This window comes from Triticum urartu, chromosome 4 (genome assembly GCF_003073215.2).
Source record: "Triticum urartu cultivar G1812 chromosome 4, Tu2.1, whole genome shotgun sequence".
Lineage (NCBI taxonomy): Eukaryota > Viridiplantae > Streptophyta > Magnoliopsida > Poales > Poaceae > Triticum > Triticum urartu.
Genome location: NC_053025.1, coordinates 167,213,395 through 167,235,019, shown reverse-complemented (window position 1 = coordinate 167,235,019; position 21,625 = coordinate 167,213,395).

The window sequence follows — 21,625 nt, the reverse complement described above, 5'->3', positions numbered from 1 at the left end:
GTGGTGGCGGTCTGAGAAGACCCCGCTCCGGCTGTCGGCGCGGCATGGAAAGCAGCAGAGACCGAAGCGGCGGTCCGGCTAGACCCCGCTCCAGTTGCCGTCGTAGCATGAGGCGCTCCCACGGCAACGGTGTTTGCCGCGGTCGAGCGCGTCACGCGGCGTGGCGACTGTTGACCCGCTTGCCGCCCCGCCTCGTCGCCAACCTTATGGAGACGCCTTCTGGGCGGCGCTGGGGGCTCTGCTTCTGGTGGGCTGTCCGGAGGCAAGGAGGAAGAGGAGTCGACTTGCCGCGAGCTGCCCGTATCTTTGGTAGGCTCGCTCGGCTCAGCACCTTGCCCGGCAAGCCCCTCCTTGCCGGCAGACTCCCCTTGGTCGCCGCAGCTCGCCACTTCTGCCGCGTCTGCTTCCGCGGTGGTGAACCCAAACTCGCCCGCGGCTGCGGCTGCCGCCGCCTCCTCCAGCCTGGTGGCGATGCGCGCCATCTCCACGTCAGTGGTGTCGCGAGTAAGGCCGTCTTTCTCGTCGGGGCGGACGGCCACTTCCACCAAGTTGTCGAAGAAGTGCTGCACGACCTCGTCGGCAGGCTCCTGCCAAGTTGGCTCAATCCCGTGCGAGTCGCATTCCGGCATCATTGCACGGATGCGGTCGAGCGCGGAGTTTTTGCACAAAGGCACGACGCGAAGCGTAAAACCCTACTCCTGCTTTGTGGATTGGTATTGATTCCTAGCTCGAGGGCGAGCGTGAGTGTGTGGAATTGCTGAACCTCGCGAGAGCTCTCGAGGTGGCCGACCCCCTCTACGTTGCACACGGGCCTCCTTTTATACTCAAGGGGTTACCGACATAGAGCAACGGGGGCCAAGGGCAAAAATGGAAAGGGTGCCGTGGGTAGGCACAGCTAGGTGCTGTAGTAGGCACAGCTAGCTGCTACAGTGTTATCATACCTAACCATGACGGCAAGGGACAAGGGCATTAAATTCCCATCTGTGTCGCCTAGACAGCACCGAAAGGGACCGCTAGGGACGCCACCGTCTTGCCACGATGGTTGTCTTGTCAGCGCCTGCGTGCCACCGCACACCCCTAGCTGCACAGCCTCCTGCCACGTGCGCTCGGGAGGGGCCCCGGAGCGACACGTGGGTGGATGTGCTGGAGCGCGGGCGTGGAGTGGGGGCTTGCCGCGGCCGTCGACTTGTCGCTTCCGGGAGCTTGTCGCTCACCGGGCCTTGTCGGGGCGCGTAGCGCACCGCGGCAAGTTCCTAGGAATGCCTCGGACGGCCTTCCCGGCAAGCGCCTCTTGCCGGGGTCTTGGAACGCTTCTGATGGCCTTCCCGGCAAGCTCCTCTTGCCGGGGTCTTGCCTTCTTCCCGGCAAGCTCCTCTTGCCGGGGTCTGGTCTTGAGTACTTTGTTCTTGAATGGTCTTCAGAGGGACCACGGAGAATCTTGGCGGTGATCTGGCAGGCCTTGCCGCGGGACGCTGCGACTGCCCGTGCACAAGTTCGGGGTACTAAGGGTACCCCTACTCTAGTACACCGACAGGAGCCCCCGGGCCTGGGCCAGACAAATGTCTATAATTTTTTATATAAACTTGGTCAAAGTTGGATGAGATTGACTTCAGACAAACCTAATATGCAGAGTAAAAAGGACCGGAGGGAGTACTACAGGTAGTACCCGCCAGTTTTTCGGGGCGGCGAGGCGGCGCTGGGGCCGGAGGTTCGGTCGGTGGTGGCTGGCGGCTCAGGGGGGTTCATGTTGAAGATGAACTGCAGGCCCTCCCTAAACTACATGTCAAGTGCCTCTCTGCTACCATTGCGTTCAGTTTCGACAGTAGCATTCAGATTTCACAGTAAATTTCAGTTTTGACAGTTAAGTTCAGAGTCAATAGTTTTTACCTCATTTGTTGTAGTCAGGTGGTTTTTGGTGATGTTAATTTTACATCCATTTTACATCATCTATTGGAGATGCTATTAGAATCCCACTTGAGATTGACGATGTCTGTCTTGTGCTACTTCAGCCTTGACGTCTTACGGCTCACCGGAGCTGCTCCAATGATAGAACGATCCATCACAACAGAGCAGTGCCCTGGACGCCGTCTACAGATTCCTTAGATCTTCCTCCACACCTCCGACAGCCACCTCTGCCTCAACTGCTTCAGCGACCAACCCAATGATGCTGAGGTCGACACGGCTATGGCAAAGAGGTTGTACACTTGTTGCATCACTTATTACTATACATTCACGTCGATCCATTAGGGCTATTTTGGTTCAACGGAAAAATGTCGATCCACTGGTTGTTACAATCACTCTAAATTTCTGCATGCTCTCCTTACATAATCTCACCATATTTTCTCGTATGCATGTCAGATATTGTACACAGTCATGCTGAACATGTAGAGAAAAAGAGAAGAGTTTTGTGTGGCAATACATTGTCATGTAGACATCGCTCTATGGTGGGTTCAATGGCAAACCCTCCCCACCCCTCTCCAGATTGTAATCCAGAGGAAGATATCTGTTCTGAGGCAGGTTCAGATGCCGCTGACCACTCCTATTTACCCCCCAAGGTGTTTGCTCTACCTTGGCATGATGATGTTAGTCATATCATGCATATGTTGCCTTGCAGTGCCTACTTTTGACATCATATATGTCATCTGCTTAGTTTAGACATGTTCTATATGCCACCTGTTTAGTTTCTATATTATATATGGGAATTATGCAGTCTCATGTCTTTTAGCCAGCCATAATATATGTGAAATGTGCAATGCCATCCTGTTTAACCAGGCATCATATTTTTGAATGATATCTTGCCCATCCTTTTCTTCATTACATTTCCATTTGTCGACAATGTTTGTACATTAAACTACTCTTCCTGTGAATCAGCCATTTGGGTGGGAGATGGAAAAATCTGGAGTGAAAACAAGGCCTTCTGTTGAAGCAGATCTGTTGTTAGGTCCCGATAGCTCCTCAGAGATGGATTCAGAGATAGATGACCAGTCCTATTCCCCCACTGAGGTGTATGCTCTAACTTGGCACGGTTATACTACTCATATCATGCATACGGTGTCTTGCATTGCATAGTTTAGACATCATATACACAAAATTCAACACCATGTTCTTAGTTCAGACATCATATTGAATGCCCTCTGTTTAGCATATAAATCACATATGTGAATTAAATGATGCGATCCTGATTACTTAGATAACATTTAGGTGAATTATGTCATGCGATCTTGTTTAGTTATTCATCATATCTTTGAATTATGCTATGCTATGCTATCCAGTTTAGATAGACATCATATATGTGAAATTATGTCATGCTATCCGTTTTAGTTAAACAATATACATGTAAACTATTTCATGCCCTCTTTTTTCCACACTATCTATTGCATCTGTCTCTCATACAATGTCTGTACATTCAACTATGTTTCCTGTTTATCAGCCATTTGAATTGGAGCGGGTGATGCCAGTATCTAGCGGACTAAAAACACGGTCTTCAAATAAAATAGTGCTACCTCTTGGTGGAGATAGCACCCCGGTTGTACATGCACAAGAACCAGCCCTACCACACATAACCCAAACTCTCGCAGATTGTACCCCTAGTGCGATGGACAGAGAACCAACTTCACCCAATCTAACCCCAACCCCAGCCGATAGTAACCCAGTTCCTGTTGACACAACACCATCTCCACCACAGAGCTCCCAAACAAGAGCAGTTAGTAAGGCAGCTCCAGTGCCCAAAGGGCGAGTACTATCACGGCGATCGCCAACTCCACCAGTTAGTATGCCTATTCCTGTGGAGGAAGCACAACCAGCTAGTCGTAGTTTAGCATCTATCGCATTTGATGTTGTTAAATCGTACGTCCGTATCTTCCCATCTTGGAAATATTATACTGAAGATGAAGGAAAATGCCAGTTGCAGGTGTTTCTCCAGGAGTTATGTGTAAGTAATGTTATTCATGGAAATTACTTTGCTTCGTCCCATACATCCTACCTCCATGATGGTTATAATACAGGAAATTTTCCCATTTTTCTCTATAGAGAAGGACCGATTTGGAAACTCAGGATGAGGTAACATGTGCTAATACCTCTGCTATCTTCAAGAATTATTGGTGGCAGTATCAGAATTACCTGAAGAAAACGTACTTCACCGGTAAACAAACTCATCAAATTCCCTTACGTTCTCCTGAGACACCTTTACTGGACGATAACTAGGAATGCCTTGTTCTGTACTGGTCCCGAACCAAGAATGTGGTAAGGTCTATGAGCTCATTTTGTATTTTTAAGTATTATATTCTTGCGTCTTACTGTACTCTGTTCATGTAGAACAAGTGCCAAAACCTAAAGAACAACTGTTCTAATTTAAGATTACATTGCTATCATAGTTCAAAAAAGTGCTAGGCGTTAATTGCGCGTTTTGCCACCGCCTTGCGCTTTACTGACCAAAGTGTATGCTTATGCGCAGTTATGCACAGATTATGTGTAGTTATGCGCAATGCATTTTGCCAACGCCTAGAGCCTAGGAGCGCTTAAGCGCTCGCTTAGGCGCGCCTTTTTTAACTATGATTGCTTTGCTCTTATATCACTGTATTTACTCATACAAACTTATTTTTAAATTGAAGGATCCAATCGAAGCTCCAATGGCACAGCAGGTATGTTCACGCATGTTTTTTAACAGGTTTGCTCTTATCAATAGCTCTGTTGATTTCAATTTCAATTATGTATACGGTTGACTTTCATATCATGCACATTACTAGCATCACAACATAGCCAATAGTGTTGTTGTACATGTAGACCCATGGTACCCATCTGAAATCTTGTTGTGCCGTGTAGTTTCCCACACTTTGTATTCTTTCACTGCTGCTTTGTCTTGAACTGATATGATTTGAACCGTGTCTCTATTTTGATTTGACAAGACAATGCAGTGACCATAGGACATAGATATATGTTTGTTTGATGCTTTTATTATGTACTAGTACTTGGCAATAGAAGACATGGTATTTTAATCCTGTCCACCTTACTAATGAACTAGTTCACCGAAATGAGTTTCATATACTAGTACATGCTAATGAACTAGTCCACTTGAAATGAGTTTCATATACTAGTACAGAATATTGGGGAAGAGTGCCTTATTAAGCAATGGTAAAGGAAGTAATGCAGATAAGGTTCAGGATAGTGACACATCCTTGTTGATCTCTAACAAAGCTGATAAAACAGCTAAGGAAGACTATCTTGAAGACAGCGAGACAACCCCAAAGTCCTGTCTTGGTTTAGTGTTCGAGTTACTGGCCACTACTGCTTGCACAAGATATTCAAACTCATTGTCTGAATCAGTTCAGTTTCTTGAGTCTCAACTACAAGCTGAAAGACATCGATCAGCTGTGCTGCGACAAGAAGCGGAAGGACTGCGGAAGTCCCTGGAGCATTCAGATGCATACTTTCTGGTGCAACAGCAAGCGTTGGAGGATTTTAACGCCAAACAGGACAAAGCTAATCAGCTTGCTAAGCTTAGTGCCAGCATGGTGGATACCCAGGATAACGTTTCTTGAGCTCTTCTGAAGTTGTTTTAGTTATGCTCTTGTTTTCCTGCCATGTTTATTTGCACTGGTGGCCAATTTTGATGGCAAGTGTATGTAATGTGCTGCTTTGTTCCCTATATTTGCACTGGTGGCGAACTTTGATGCCCAGTGGATGTAATATGTGTAATAGCAGTAATAGGCTAGCATTAATTGCTTGCTTATTTATTTTCTTATTGTCTTGTTTAGTTGTTTGCTTGTAGCACTATAGTTCTTTTTCTTCTTTTTTCTAGTGGCCACAATAGCCAATTTTTGGTAACTAGGACAAAATAATCATGGGCCTTGTACGGGCCGTATGATCCATGGGCCTTCGTCTGGCCATAGGATCCATCAGCCTTCTATACGGGCCTTAGGGTCCATGGGCCTTCTACGGGCCGTAGGGTCCATGGGCCTTCTACGGGCTGTCTGATCCATGGGCTTTCTACGGGCCGTACTATCCATGGGCCTCATACGGGCCGTAGGATCCATGGGCCTTCTACGGGGCGTATCATCATTTCGCCAATCATGGGTTGTACTATTCGTGCACCATAACGGGCCGTTAATAAGCTGTATTTGATAACTCTATGAAAATAGCCCAACGGGTTTTTTTACATGAAAACGGCCCAACATATTAATGGTCCGGAAACGGGCCGACTGTAACGACGGGCTGAATTTGGCCCACAAGTAGAAAATGACAGTAACGGGCCGTATGTAACCGAATGCTGCAAATGAGCCCAAGAATCAATGGGCCCTGAGAAGGCCGAAAGATAACTTGGGCTAGAAACGGCCCAATGGAATAACGGGCCTATAATGGGTATAAAGTGTACACTGTTCATTACGGGCTAGTTTCACCACGGGCCGTTAATGGGCCAAGAGTCACAAAGGTCCTCATATGGACCGAAAGAAGTCATGGGCCACACATGGGCCGGAATTTAAAACGGGCTGAATCATATTGGACGGCCCAGATGACGCTACTGGGCCTAATTCAGAAAGGGCGTAACGGGCCCTGGGTTAGCGGGCTGTAAATGGGCTATATGCAAACAGGCCGTTAATAGGCTTTCCATGGGCCGGCCCGCCACCTTTTGACCAAGCCAAACGGGCCAGCCTTTTCACAGGAATGGGCCTCTGTTGGGCCGTGCCATGTGTCGCCGTATCATAGGCGCCTTCGGTCCAATGAGCGGATGACATCTGTCCCAACGGTAAGCCGACACGTGTTTCCTCCAGCCAATGATGATTTTACATGTGGAAAATCCCTATTGGTCAGAGCTGTTAACGGGTTATCGGATCCAAAACTTGACCCGATAGCTTAACGGCGTTCCATTACGGTGGAAGCCACGTGTCGGTCACCCTTGACGAAAGCACTTCTGTGACGCGCGATTTATCGTCATGGAAGTCGACACTTCCATGATGATAATTTTGGTAATGTCATGGAACACTTCTACGACAACACAGGTATGACTATCTTGATTTTGTCATAAATTTGTCATGGATGTACATGCATGACAAAAAACGCGACCTACTGTGACAAACACGTATCATCACGGAAGTGTATTTTTTTGTAGTGTTAAGTGTTGTGTGACAGACCTACCCCCTTAAAAGAATCGCGATCCCGAGATTCCAAAAGTAGGCGTGGAAAGGAATACAGAAACATGAATCTAGGGTAGTCTTCACGTCCTCATAAGGATTCTGCTTCCGAATGGTGCTCCATTAACCCTTGAAGTACTTGATGATGTGGCTTCATGTATGACATTCTGCTTGATCCAGGTTGCTAAGGGCTCTCTTCGGTAAGTCAGGTTGGAGGTTTTTGGCTCGGTGATCGCTGTCCTTGTAGAGGTCGGGCTAGTTAGGAAGTTCGAAACACTTCCGGTGTTGTGTCGTGTGGAAAATGTTGTGCACTGTGGGTAACTCAGGTGGTAACTCCAGCTGGTTGCCGTCTACTCTTCGTCTTGCAATGATCTTGGAGAGGCCGATAAACCTTGGTGTGGGTTTCCCTTTGACATGGAAATGCTTGGTTCCTTGAGAGGACTAGCTTGCATACACACATGGTCTTTGACACGGAAGTTTACTTCTTGACGATGGTGGTTGGTGTAGTTCTTCCTTCTTGATATGGCGTTCTTCAGATGCTCCTCAACCAGTTGAATGGCACTTCTTCTGTCTTCAGGTAGACAGGTAGGCCACCAAATAAGGATGACAACCAACCTATCCAAGTACTCCGTGAAGACTTTGTTCACGAGGTACATAAAGTATGCTAGGGTATTGGTGGTGGTCTTGGTTGAGTATGGTTCAGGGTGTTCTCGACCTAGCCAAAGCCCATGTTCATGATCCGACCATGTTGTGTCTTGGTAGGGCTTAAGGGTTTCAAGGATTCTAGTGTGTGGGTGAGCATTTATCACCTTGTCCTTAAGCATGGTGTCTGAGATGCCAATTGCTCTATCTAGCCTTTCAAACAAATCACATCATATTACCGAAAGAACCATCTCATATAAGACAACTCCAATCATCACTCATGTTATTGATATCCTCATGGCTCCCAAGAGGAGGTCTAAGAAAACCACATATGTCAACTATCTCCAAAATGATATCTATGCAAAAATCCATGGGTAGAACATACAACTGCTAAGCTTGAATTAAACATGACAATCCAACCGCTCAACCTATTCTTCCAAGGTCCAAGATAGCACATCTCTATCCTAAGGAAACACGTCGTATACCACTCCAAGATCTCGTTTCCTTCCTATGAATCAACCCCAAAAACCTATTAACTCCATCAATCTCTACATGATCCATCAATTCTACAAATCCAATATCTATAGTGTTCCATATGACCTTCTAATGTCCTATAAACCCCAAATCCTTGAAAGGCTATCCTTACTATAGTCAATCCACCAATTCCCATAATCGCGATCAAGTAAACTCCAAGGTCAAGCTCACACAGATCCCTAAATAAACCCCGACAATTAATCCAATCTCCTAGTTTATTGTCCATCGAGAAACATGGTATGATGATCGAGATCACCAGTTTAAATCCAATTTACTCGAGGGTGATGAAAGCTATGCTATCCTATTAATATGATCCCACCAAGTTCATCTATCACCATGAAAGCCTCATAATCCACCAAAGAGCCTCAGATAATTCCTCAAGATCACTGATATAAAGTCATCAAGTCAATTGTCCTCTATTCATATATCCTCAAATTGTCCTTCCCTATGGGACCGCTAGTTTTGGTGCTACCCTAGGATGATAATGTGCTCGTTCACTATGTCCACTAGTTCCATAATGAACCCAGTGTTGTGCAAGGATACAGAGGCTTAACTGGTTCTCTTGCAATTCTGCGGGTTAAGCAAATGGTTAAGGATTTGAGCTAGGGTATCTCTTGAAGACTCGAAGGGTCTAGGGATGGGTTTCTAATCTTGAGGGGTAAATATATCTTGAGCTGGGGTATCACTTGGTCGAGAAGGCTGTAGCAAAAGTTCTTTAGTGCTAGTGGTTGCCGAAGTAGAATCCTTGGTGTATCTTGTCTTGCCGGTGTTCAATTGAGGAGAGTGATGAGAGGAAAAAGTAACATAGAGGAGGGGAATGCCTAAAGGGGGTTCTATAGTGCAAGTGCAAACAAACAAGTACCGAAAGGGCCAAACACAAGCATTAAGATAAGGAAGGTGATATAGTCGCGTACTTGTTGCCTAGGGAAAAAGGGCGACTGATATCAAAACACAAACAAATAAAAACAAGCAACACACAATATGGTTCTATTTGAACCATCATACGGACTCGACTGCGCATAGGGGTACACGACTCATCCTACCCTAGGGGTTCTCGGACTCAATAGTCGTGCTTGATTCGTGTCCCGTGCAGTCTTCTGGGTTTTCCTCAAGTGTCGCTATGTCTCTTGTAGTTGTTCGATGAAACGATCCGGGTTGAGCCGGAAGAATCTTCAACAATCTCTCGCTTGATGAGCTGACGGAGTGAAGGTGGTTCCTCATAGCTAGCATTCACTCGGTCTTCTGTTGTCTTCTTAATCATGACGATGCCTTTTGCCTTCTAAGGCGTCAAGGGTTCCAGGTAAGCAATCCTTTACGCAAGGACATTAACAAAAGCATAGTAGAGGTCCAACCTGTCGGTTACGTTGATGACAACATCGACTCCAAGAGCGGGGGATGAAGAGAACCGTTTTCCTGCTCACTATAGTGAGGCGGGCCAAATGGTGGGGTTCTCATCCATCGGTGGTTACCGATACAACAACTGTAAGGACAGGGTTGCTCTATTAGCGATGTATATCATGACCTTGAATGTCTTATGCTCTGATTATCGTGGGCCAAGGTTGCATCATCCTGGTAGTGTCGAGGGTGTCACCATCTTCGGAGTCTTGGTTTCCTCATTCCTCGAGAAGGTGCCTTATGTCTTGTCGTGGTGTCGCCAAACTTGTGTTTAGAAGATGTGGGCGAATGTCTGGCAAGGCATCTTCCTTCTAGGTTGTGCACGAGGATTACAAGGAATCAAGTGGTCAAGGGCATAAGGGTACTAGTGACCATTTGCAAAAGTTTTTGAAGGGGAAGAGATCAATAAGGAAAATATATCCTAGTTTTCGAAAAACTCAGAAGGGAAAAGAAGAATAGATAGTTTTGGAAATTAGTAGTAGTTCTGAAAATAGCTTTACCCTAACTAACGAACATGCTAACTAAGTCTCCTACAGTCATGATGGCTCTGATACCAGCTCTCTGGGGACCCCGACTCATAAGTCGTGATCACCGAATGCACGTGTACTGTGATCCTAGAGATCAATGCTCACTGAACACAAAGAACCTGAATAACAAGAGTCTTACATCCATACATACCGTCTTACATAAATTATGACCATTATGGTCAAGTCTTGATAATAACATCACAGCTGAAATCTTCGTCGATAACTTGGACCCATGCCATGTACCGTAAACCTACAGGCATTCTGACAAGGAAGTGTCCTAGCTCGCACGATCGTCACCAAAGAACTCTTCCTCGTATTCGTGTTCTTTCATGCCTGGCCAGTAAAATAACCACTGGCAAGCCAATGAGTACTTTGAATGTACTCGCAAGCAACCCATGTTTTGGTTCAAGATACAACAATGCATGATATAAGTAAATTTTGCAGAAAGCTAATTTTATGATGCTATGAGATGTTCAACAACTAGTAAAACATGCATCATATGAATTCAAGTAACCATAGGGACTGGTTACAGATATCAACATAAATGGAGTGGGAATCAACCCAACTCAATCATGTCAAGTCCTTTGACTTGACCCAAGTAGTTCTTCCCACTTATCCAAACACACACTGGTTTGTAAACATGTGGACGTAGCCCAAGAGTGGTTACCCAACTGTCCTTGACCATGGACACGTATATTCAAATAGTTTTACACTCTGCAGAGGTTGCACACTTTACCACAAGACTCGGGGAACTTCCGTGTCATCCACGACCAGTGGTACCTCAAGTACCCGGGGTAAGCACCCGATTACTACACCTTTCCCTAGCCGCGACTAACAAGGAGTCCACTCGATTGGTAGCAGCCCCCGTGCCAAACATTGTCACACAATAAATTCTTTTTGTGGAGCCGCGCTCCCATATTGATCACATACCACAAGCATGGGGTACCAACGGTGTGTCCGGTGCCCTGTGAAAATAGTCATGGCCGCCCTACCTGGCACGACCCCGTCCCGAGAGTGACCACGCCACTCCCTTCACTAGTAATGCGGGCATCCATGTTAGCACAAACTAGGTAATCAATAATGCCCTTTCCCATATAACGGTAGAGTGGTTGTGCATGTAAGGTTGTTGTAATGGTCGCAACTTAAACCAATTCGTTTTTGAAAACAACACACTCACTTGCCTCGGTACACCGCTTCTTTATCAAGTGGTTACCTGGCTCAACATCTCCCTCGCGCATTAGTGGCACCCGACGGGGTTTTCAAAAAGTCTTTGAGAATACTTTTGTCTCCATCACCATGCATATACCCTGTCCCACTTGCGTAGCAACTACTTTAGCATCCTATCTACTCCCACTGGCATAACCCTCATAAGAAGGTAGGGCCATGCACAATGCAAGTATCAAAAAGGAAGTAACGAAGGCAACCCACCAAAGTGGTTACCATCTCATCATGATTTTGATGCAACAATATTAAAGTGCTATATGACATGCATAAAAAGGGTTTAAGAGACATTGTCAAAGGGCTGCTTGCCTGGCTTAGCAAAGTCTTCATCTCTCCTGGTCCATCTCCAGGTACTTTGTCTACTTCATCAACTAATGTCGGAAACTAACACAAAAAGGCAGAAAATAAAAGTGCTCTAAAAATATGAATTTGACTTTTCTGGGACATCTCTAGTTATATGAGAAATAACCAGAGTGGTTTCATTGGGGTTGGATCAGTGGATATTTCTGAACATTTCTATATAATGGAATCAAGAGATTAATGGATTCGCAAGAAGTGTACAAAAATATATTTTTGAAAAATGAGTAAGGGCACCTATTTAACAAGGCATGACCTTAGAAGCATCTAGGAGTTGGTTTCACTGGATTTGGAGTTCAAATGATTTTCCTATGAATTTGCGAAGTTGACAAATATGAAGAAATGGCTCATCATTGTATGTTGCACAGAAAGTATTAAGAAAAATGTTTATAACCTAAGTTATGAACTTAGATGTATCTAGAAATTTGAATCATGGCATTTGGATCAAATATACGTTCTCTGTTATTTTCTAAAGTTCATCACAGAAATGGAAAATGGGATTTTATTTAATTTGTGTGAAGGAAGTTGTTCTGGAAAAATGTGCATCTTGTACCAAAATGTAGATCATGATTTATGGAGTCACTGGAAATTTGAATGATCAAAATTGGGCATGAAATGAATTAACTATGGATTTTAGAAGCTCACTTGAAAATGAAAAGGAAAAATTTGGGTTATACCTAAAGTGTGCAGGATGCAGTTTAGCACCGTAGCGCACTGGGCCGGCCCAGCGGCTCGGCCACGCGGACGACAGGGCGACGTCGAAGGCGTATTCATGGCGGTGTGCCTTCGGGCGAGGGAAGCGAATCCGGCTGAAGCCGTCTGTAGTTAAACGGATGGGCCGTCCCGCTGGGTCGCTAACGCGCGGGGCCCAGCGATAGGCCATCTGAATCCTCCCGCGCGTGCTCCGGCCGCGGGGAGGAGCGGCTCTTGCCGGCCATTGCCGGGGCTACAGAGCGCCCCCGGTGATGTTTTTCTCACCAGCATGACCAGCGTAGAGAGGCGCTTCTAGCCACGGGTCACACGCATGCCGGCGAGGACCTGGTTAAGGAGAGCGCCGTCCGTGGAAGATGTGGCCGATGGCGGTGGCGGACACGGCGCTCCGACCGTTGAGAGGAGTAACCGGAGTGCGGGGGACCTCCGCGGGGGCAGTGGAGATGCAAAGCAACCCATAGGTAGGGACGAGGGGGCCTGAACGACGAGAAGTTAGGAGGTTGTCGGCGGCTCGGCTCCGACCATGGATGAGGTTGGATGGCACGGGAGGAGGTCCGGATTGGTCTAGGGGGTGCACGGGAGAGAGAGGGAGAAAATGGAGCAGAAAGGAGGGCCTGGGATGGCCTTAAGTAGCCGACCTGTGGCTCACCATGGACGGCAACCACGGCCGCGGACTAGGCGATGCCAGGGGCTGAATTGGCACCCTAGGCCATGTCCTGGGCGTGGACCAAGTCGGGGGAGAAGGAAATGGGGAGCGGGGCGTGCTCCAGGAGGGTCCCGAGCTCGTGCGCCCATTGGCCGAGCCGGGCGGCGTCGGGCACGGGCAGTAGGGGGTGAAAGAGAGTGGGGAGAGGAGAGGGCATGCACGGCTGTCATCTTGCGGACGTCGAGGGCCTCGACTGGCGAGAGGGGGAGGCACGAGGTGGTCGAGGAGCGCGGCATCAACGGTCGAGTGCTCTACCAGGTGCTCCAGAGCGTGCAAATGGCCGGCATCAGTGGCTTTTCCGTGCGCTCCCGCGCGTCCACTTGTGTCTAGTGGCTGCAGGTGGGAGTAAACAATCTGGCAAGGGCATTGGATGCCCTGGGGAGCCACTTGAGGAGCGGTGGGGTTGAGAGAGGGGGGGGCTGCTGTCCAGGGAAGAAAAATGCGTCTCTGCCCCACTTAATCATTGCTCCTTGGGCAGCAAAGCATGCAGGAGGTAGAGGAGGACCAGATGAGGCTGTGTGAAAAGTTTCAGCTCATGGAGATTAGTGGAAGGGGTCGAAACATGCATTTGCAAATTCTGCCAAAAGGTGTTTGATGGTGGTTTTGGGCAAGCAAATGCATTCTCCTTGGCATCATATTTACCAGTAGTGAGTGGCATCACATAATAGTAGTGACCACCAATTTTGAGGTCAAATGGAGAAAGTTGCCAATGCAACTTTTGTAAATCCTAGAAATGGGCAGAAATAGTTTTGGCTAGATTTTATCATGCTATCTTGTTCTCCTTGATGCACCACTTGGTGTAGTGTCATCATTTGGGAGTTTGAGCATGTCCATAAAATTTGAGATCAAAAGGAGAAACTTGGCAATGTAGAGTTACTCAAATTTGGTTTTGGACAGAAATGGTTTTGAGGCACTTTGATCAAGTTATACTATTCTCCAACTTTTGCCACTTTGCCTAGGTGAATTATTAGACCATATGAGCATGTGTACAAATTTTGAGATCATTTGGACATGTTTGGTAGTGCAAAGTTGTTCAAACTTGGAAAAGGACATAACTGCTTTTGAGAGGGTTCGTTGGGGCTATATTGTTCTCCATGACATGAGACTTTGTAGGATCCTCAATTAGGTCATTTTTGTCATGCTAGAATTTTCCTGTATTTAATGGAGAATAATTCCGTTGTAAATATTACAAAAGCTTGAAACAACGAGAAATGATTTTTGGGGGATTTGACCAAAATTTTGAACATGACCCTGTGTTGAAACTCCTATATATGGACAATATATGTCCTATGAGTTCCGCTAAATATTCTAAAATATTTTTGAAACATTAAACTAATTTTAAACTATTAAAGACCATTTCTGGCCCGAAGAAAAAGCTTTTAAATAAAATAGGAAAATAACTTTTAAAATAATAATTTTGTGGTTTATGGGAGTCCTATTGAGGGAGTGGTGGACTAAGGGGTCCTCAGGCGTCCGCCCTGTTGGACATGGGTCGGACTGTTGGGCCATGAAGGGACAAGATTAAAGATTCTCTCACCCTTGTCCAGATGGGACTCTCCTTGGTGTAGATGGCAAGCTTGGCATTCGGATATGAAGATTCCTTTCTCTGTAACCAACTTTGTACAACCCTAGTCTCCTTCGGTGTCTATATAAACCGGAGGGTTTAGTCTGTAGAGGCAATCATAATCGTATTGGCTAGACTTCTAGGGTTTTAGCCATTACGATCTCATGGCAGATCAACTCTTGTAACCCCCATACTCATCAATATTAATGAAGCAGGACATAGGGTATTACCTCCATCAAGAGGGCCCGAACCTGGGTAAAACTTCGTGTCCCTTGTCTCCTGTTACCATCAACCTCAGACGCACAATTCGGGACCCCCTACCCGAGATCCGCCGGTTTTGGCACCGACATTGGTCCTTTCATTGAGTGTTCCACTTTGTCGCCGTCAGAAGGTTTGATGGCTTCATCCATCATCTGCAACGATGCTGACCTAGGGGAGGTTTTTCTCCCCAGCCAGATCTTCGTATTCGGCGGCTTCGCACTGCGGGCCAACTCGCTTGGCCATCCGGAGCAGATCGACAGCTATGCCCCAGGTCACCAGATTAGCTTTGGAAACTTGGACTATGTCGCTGATATCTGAGGAGACTTGTTCTCCCAAGGATTCACGAACCCGACCTCCACTCTGGCCTGAGAGCTGGAGCGCCTCGCCAGTACCGAAGACGGGATTTCTACACCCGTCGGACTATCTGTGGCCACTAAGCCCAGTACGGGAGAGTCAGAGGAAGCAGTTTCACCGGCATCCATCGCGAAGCCGGACCCTTCCCCGGACTACGGCTCCGAACTCTCGGAGTCACCATCGTGTGAGCTCGGCCAAGGAATTCTCTCCCTGCCATTCTCCATGAATTCTCTCCTCCCTCAACAAACCTCGCCTTTAAGCGAGACTCTGGACTTGATGTGATCCCTCGTGATTTCAGGGGAGCAACGTACGAACTACGCCCAACCTGGAATAGGGGCTGAGAGCGGGGAATTTTACGTCCCACTAACCACACACTTCATGGCCACAGTAGAGGACTTAACTGACATGCTCAATTACGACTCCGAAGACATCGACGGTACGGACGACGATGCCGGAGAGGAGCAAGCCAAAAACACGTCGTTTACCACACATTGGACGGCCACCTCTTCGTATGACGTGTATATGGTGGACGTACCCAAGAAGGGTGACATCGATAAAGAGAAAAATCCAGTAGAAGATAAACCTCCCGAGATACAACAAAAGCGTCAACGACGCCGCTCTAAATCACACCACGGCAAAGACAACAATACCGTGACGAGAGAAAACAACACTCCGGACGATGCCGAAGACCAAGAAAACCCCGTCGAGCAAAACTCTGAACAAGACAATTGGGAGGATGGGCGAGTTAGCCCTGATAAACAGGCTGCAAACGAAGACTCGGAGAACAGTAATTATCTCTCACCCTCTGAGGATGAGGTGACCCTCGGCGACGAAGACTTTATTGTGCCTGAGGAACCTTTCGAGCAGGAGCGCTTTAAGCAACAACTAATAGCGACTGCAAGGAGCCTGAAAAAGAAGCAGTAGTAGCTTCAAGTCGATCAAGATCTGCTCAACGATAGATGGACTGATGTCCTGGCAGCAGAAGAATACGACCTCGAGCGCCCAACCAAAAGTTACCCGAAGCGTAAACTTTACCTCAATTCAATAACGAGACACTTTAGTCCGTACCATCAGTGTGTAATGTGGCTGATCGACTACGACGTGGCCGAGACAAAATGACAACTCAAGCCGAACACTGGCCCGTCCTACCTCGCCGTAAAGGCAGAGACAAAACTACTCAGGGATACACGTATGACCTATGGGAGGACCTGAAGAATAAAGAAGGTCCGTCTAGATCAATCTAGGGATCACGGGGGCGTGCCCCGATGCGCGACGACGGCTATCAAGCCGAACATGGCAAGCACAATCACTTCCGAGCTGAAAGCCGCAGACGGACTCCATCCTAACTACATCATGATCTGGCCCAATATAGAGGCGCCGCACATCCCCTCTGGTTCACTGATGAAGTAATGGAACATGAATTCCAAGAAGGGTTCAAACCCGTGAATATCGAATCATATGATAGAACCACAGATCCCGCGGTATGGATTGAAGACTTCATTCTCCATATTCATATGGCCCGCGGCGATGATCTTCATGCCATCAAATAGCTCCCCCTAAAAGTCCAGGGGCCAGCCCGGCACTTGCTGAACAGCCTGCCTGAAAACTCCATTGGTAGCTGGGCGGACTTGGAAGAAGCCTTCCTTGACAACTTCCAAGGTACATATGTTCGACCTCCGGATGCCGACGACTTAAGTCACATAATTCAACAGCCCAGAGTTTCAGCGAGGAAATTTTGGACTAGGTTCTCAACCAAAAAGAACCAGATCGTCGACTGTCCGGATGCCGAATCCCTAGCGGCCTTTAAACATAGCATCCGGGACGAATGGCTCGCCCGACACCTCGGCCAAGAAAAGTTGAAGTCCATGGCAGCCCTCACGACGCTTATGACCCACTTTTGCGTGGGCGGAGATAGCTGGCTAGCCCGTAGCAATAACAATGCAAGCGAACCTAGCACTTCAGAAGTCAGAAATAGCAACGGCAAGCCCCGACGCAATAGACACAAGCATCGAAGCAACAGTGACAATACCGATGACACGACGGTCAAGGCCGGATTCAGTGGCTCCAAGTACGGTTAGCGGAAGAAGCCATATAAAAGAAATAATCAGGGCCCTTGTAGCCTGGACCGCATACTCGATCGTCCATGTCAGATCCATGGCACCCCTGGTAAACAAGCCAATCATACTCATCGGAGTTGCTGGGTCTTCAAACAGGCCGGCAAGTTAAATGCCGAAGGCAAGGAGAAGGGGTCACAAAGCGAGAATGACGATGAGGAGCCCCGTCCACCGAACACAGGGGGACAGAAGAAGTGTCCCCCTCAAATCAAAACGGTGAACATGATATACGCTACCCATATCCCCAAGAGGGAGAGCAAGCTCGCGCTCAGGGACGTCTATGCGATAGAGCCAATCGCCCCAAAATTCAACCCATGGTCGTCATGCCCTATCACCTTTGATCTTAGGGACCACCCGACTAGTATCCGTCATGGTTGTTCAGCCGCTCTGGTCCTCCACCCAATAATTGATGGATTCTACCTCACACGAGTCCTCATGGATGATGGCAGCAGCCTCAACTTGCTCTATCAGGATACAGTGCGCAAAATGGGCATCGGTCCATGAAGGATCAAGCCCACCAAAACTACCTTTAAAGGAGTTATACTAGGTGTAGAGGCCCGCTGCTCGAGCTCAGTCACATTGGAGGTCATTTTCGGATCTCCAGACAACTTCCAAACCAAAGAGTTAATCTTCGATATCATCCCCTTCCGCAGTGGCTATCACACACTGCTCGGACGAACCGCGTTTTCCTGATTCAATGTGGTGCCGCACTATGCTTATCTCAAGCTCAAGATCCCGGACCATGGGGTGTCATAACAGTCAATGGAAACACGGAGCGCTCCCTCCGTACCGAGGAGCACACCGCAGCCCTGGCAGCAGAGGTACAGAGCGTCCTTCACAAGTAGAACCTTAATTTGGCATACATACTCCCGGACACTGTCAAACGAGTCCGGACTGCTCTGCGGCAGGACAGTCCAGCTCGTCAGGAGCTCGATTAGCAATTCGACCTCCGTCTCAGTCCTGACCAAGTGGAGGCATACGTACCGCGCGTACATAACTACGCACTAAAAATACCATGGGAAGATACGGAGGCATAACTAGGCTGTGGTCCACAATATGGCTCGACCTTCCTTGGACACACATACTTTTACTTTTCTTTTTATCCTTTTCAGATTTCCTTTTTGGAGGCCCCTAACGATGGCCTCATAATCGGTCCTTTCGAACGATGGATATACCAAGGTGGCAATTAGCACAGACATGAGGGGGAATCTTTAGATGTTCTTCTCAATGATCATTTTACCTGCTTTCAGGACCTGTACGTAGCTCCTCCTTGGTCTTGGCATGTTAAATAGCCACTGTTTCTTATCGCACTATTTGTACAAAATACACTTTGACGTATTAATCAAACTATAATGGAAACAGTTTGTGGCCGAACTTTTGCGGCACTAGCTTGCTACTTCATTTTTTCATGATAATCTTATCAATTGCACTCGTACACTTTGGTATGCCTTAAAACGCCAAGGGCTTCATTGCGGCCCATATTATGGCAATAAAGTCCGAACACTTTTTACACAACAGTTCGGCAACCCAAATTTTAGCATTATATGGATTGGCTCCGAATCATGTCTTTGGTCAATAGTTGGGTTGCCCGGCTCATGTGCTTGCTACCTTACATTCCGCTCTATCCGCTAGGGTAGTAAAGGGAGAACTACTGCGATTGTGTCCTGGTTTATCCGGATGAGCAACTCAGTAGAGATAGCCAAAAACTGATTGTCATGATGCGGCGTGAGCCGGTCATCTATGCGACAAATCCTTGTTTACCCTATAAGGTGTTTACAACACCCTAGTTCAGAATCACGAATACTAGGGGCTCCGCCTAAAATTCTATTGTCAAACTCCTATGGCTAAGTGAGGGTGATAAAGCCACATAGTCCGATTACCTGGTTCATTGCGCTAAAAACCTCTTTCAAGGACCAAACTTTTGGATGAAGAGTGTTTTCGATTCATCCCGAACACCCTGTACTACCTATGTGGGGGCTGAAGTCGACGACTGGCTAACTCTCAGACTTAATAAAATGGCCGCACAGGAGGTAAAATTTTAAATAATAAACAACAAGCATTACATTACACACCGATCTTTTTTTCATCATATAGGGCGGGATAACATGAAGGTACTCATTCAAAGATAATGTCTTTTGAGCACTGGCCCTCTACAATGCGGGATCCCTTGAGGACATCATCAAAATAGCACTCCAGCGTGCGGTGCTCCTTGCCAGCGGGCGGTCCCTCGGTCGAGAGTTTGACGGCGTCCATCTTCGCCCACTGTATCTTGACACGGGCGAAGGCCATCCTTGCACCATCGATGCAAAACGACCACTTGATGACGTCTAGACGGGGGCAAGAATTGACCAGCCGCTTCACATGCCCGAAGTAGCTACTGGGTATGACTTCGGCAGGACATAGCCGGATTATCAAATCCTTCATGGCTAGTTCGGCCACCCTATGCAGTTTGACGAGCTGTTTTAGCTAATCGCTAAAGTTCACCGGATGTTCTAGCGCAAGGTATTGCGAATAGAACAGCTTCTCCATCAAGCTCCCCTCTTCGGGTCGGAAGAACAACGCAGCATCGGCAACACTGCGCGGCAGATCCGCAAACGCCCCAGGAGAACTCCAAATCCGGGTCAGTAAGAGGAACCTTTTCTTCACATAGTTTCTCTGCATAATAAAGGCCTTACCAGCCGCGATTTTTCTGGCCTCTTGGATCTCCTGGAGCGCGCCTTGGGCTTCGGCCCGGGCATCTATTGCACTTTGGCAGGCCTTGGCAAGTTCGGAATCTTGATCCGCAACGTGGCGCTCCAAGGACTCGCATTTCTGCACAGCTTCCTGGAGCTCCTGCTGGACCTCGCCAACCCTGGCCTTGTGTTTCTCACGAGCGGCTTGTTCCTTCGCCACTCTATCCTCGGCCTCAGCCAACACCTTCCTGAGGGCCTCCACCTCGGTCTCCACCCCTGATAATAAATATCATGACACTAGGGTCAGTACAAATCATCCATCCTTTCCATATATACACAAGGACATTGCATACCTTGTTTATCTTGTGTCGAATCATGGGTTTCGGCAAAACCCTTAAGGTTCAAACACTGGGGTGCATGCGAAGATTTCCCCCCTACAGATCCACATCCTAACTCAGCTGAGATCTTACGAACAAACTCGACAAACTCGCAACAAAGAGGACACAAGATTTATACTGGTTTGGGCCCCCGTTGTGGTGTAATACCCTACTCCAGTGTGGTGGTGGTGGATTGCCTCTGGGCTAATGAGGTGTTCTTGTGCTTGGCGAACTTGTGTGTGTGAGGGTCTTGGTGGGGTTGATCCGGTCCAAGAAGAGATCCCTCTCTACGGTGGTGGCTAGTACTATTTATAGAGGCCCTGGTCCTCTCCCCAAATTTTGAGAGGGAAGAGAGCCAGCATAGGCCAATTAGAAAGGGCTCCATGGGGACCTCCGTCTTGCCGTCCTGCCGGTCTTGGTCTCGTTGCACGTATATGGAAACCTTTGCTTGATGCCTCGGTACTCCATGCATGCGCTTGCCCACCTTAGCACCAAAGAGGAAACAAGGACGCTGCGCGCACTGGCGCCCGCCTGGTCTCGATTGTCATGGCTCACGTCACGAGAACCTCACGAGGTTTGCCTGGCCTTGAACTCTCCGCCCCTCGCGAGCCTGCCTGGCGAGGCCACTCCTGAGGAGTTCTTGCGTCGTCCGCCTCGCGAGGGTCTTGATTGCCTTGTTGATGAAGATGGGCTGCAGAAGCCTTCTAGCAAAGCCACGCCGTGGGCCGCAGGCAGGCAAGTATCGGGACCCCCGTTCCCAGAACACCGACAGTAGACCCCGGGCCCAAGGCGTGCTCGGGCTTGGCTTCGAGGCGAAGCCAAAGGTCAAGGGAGAAGCACCGCGAGCCCCAATAGCATGCGACCTTGGTCGACGCGTGGTGGTTGATTGGTCGTGGGCGTCTCCGTTTCCCCATGATGCCTTGATACCCGCCTGGCTAGACGGCCACCGCGGTCTACACGGTTATTCTTCCATCACTTACGCCATTCTCCTCCAATTCCTCTGCTCCCTCCCGGACTCTGCTCCTCTTTCCAATCTGACCTTAGCTCTGCTCGCCCCATCGCC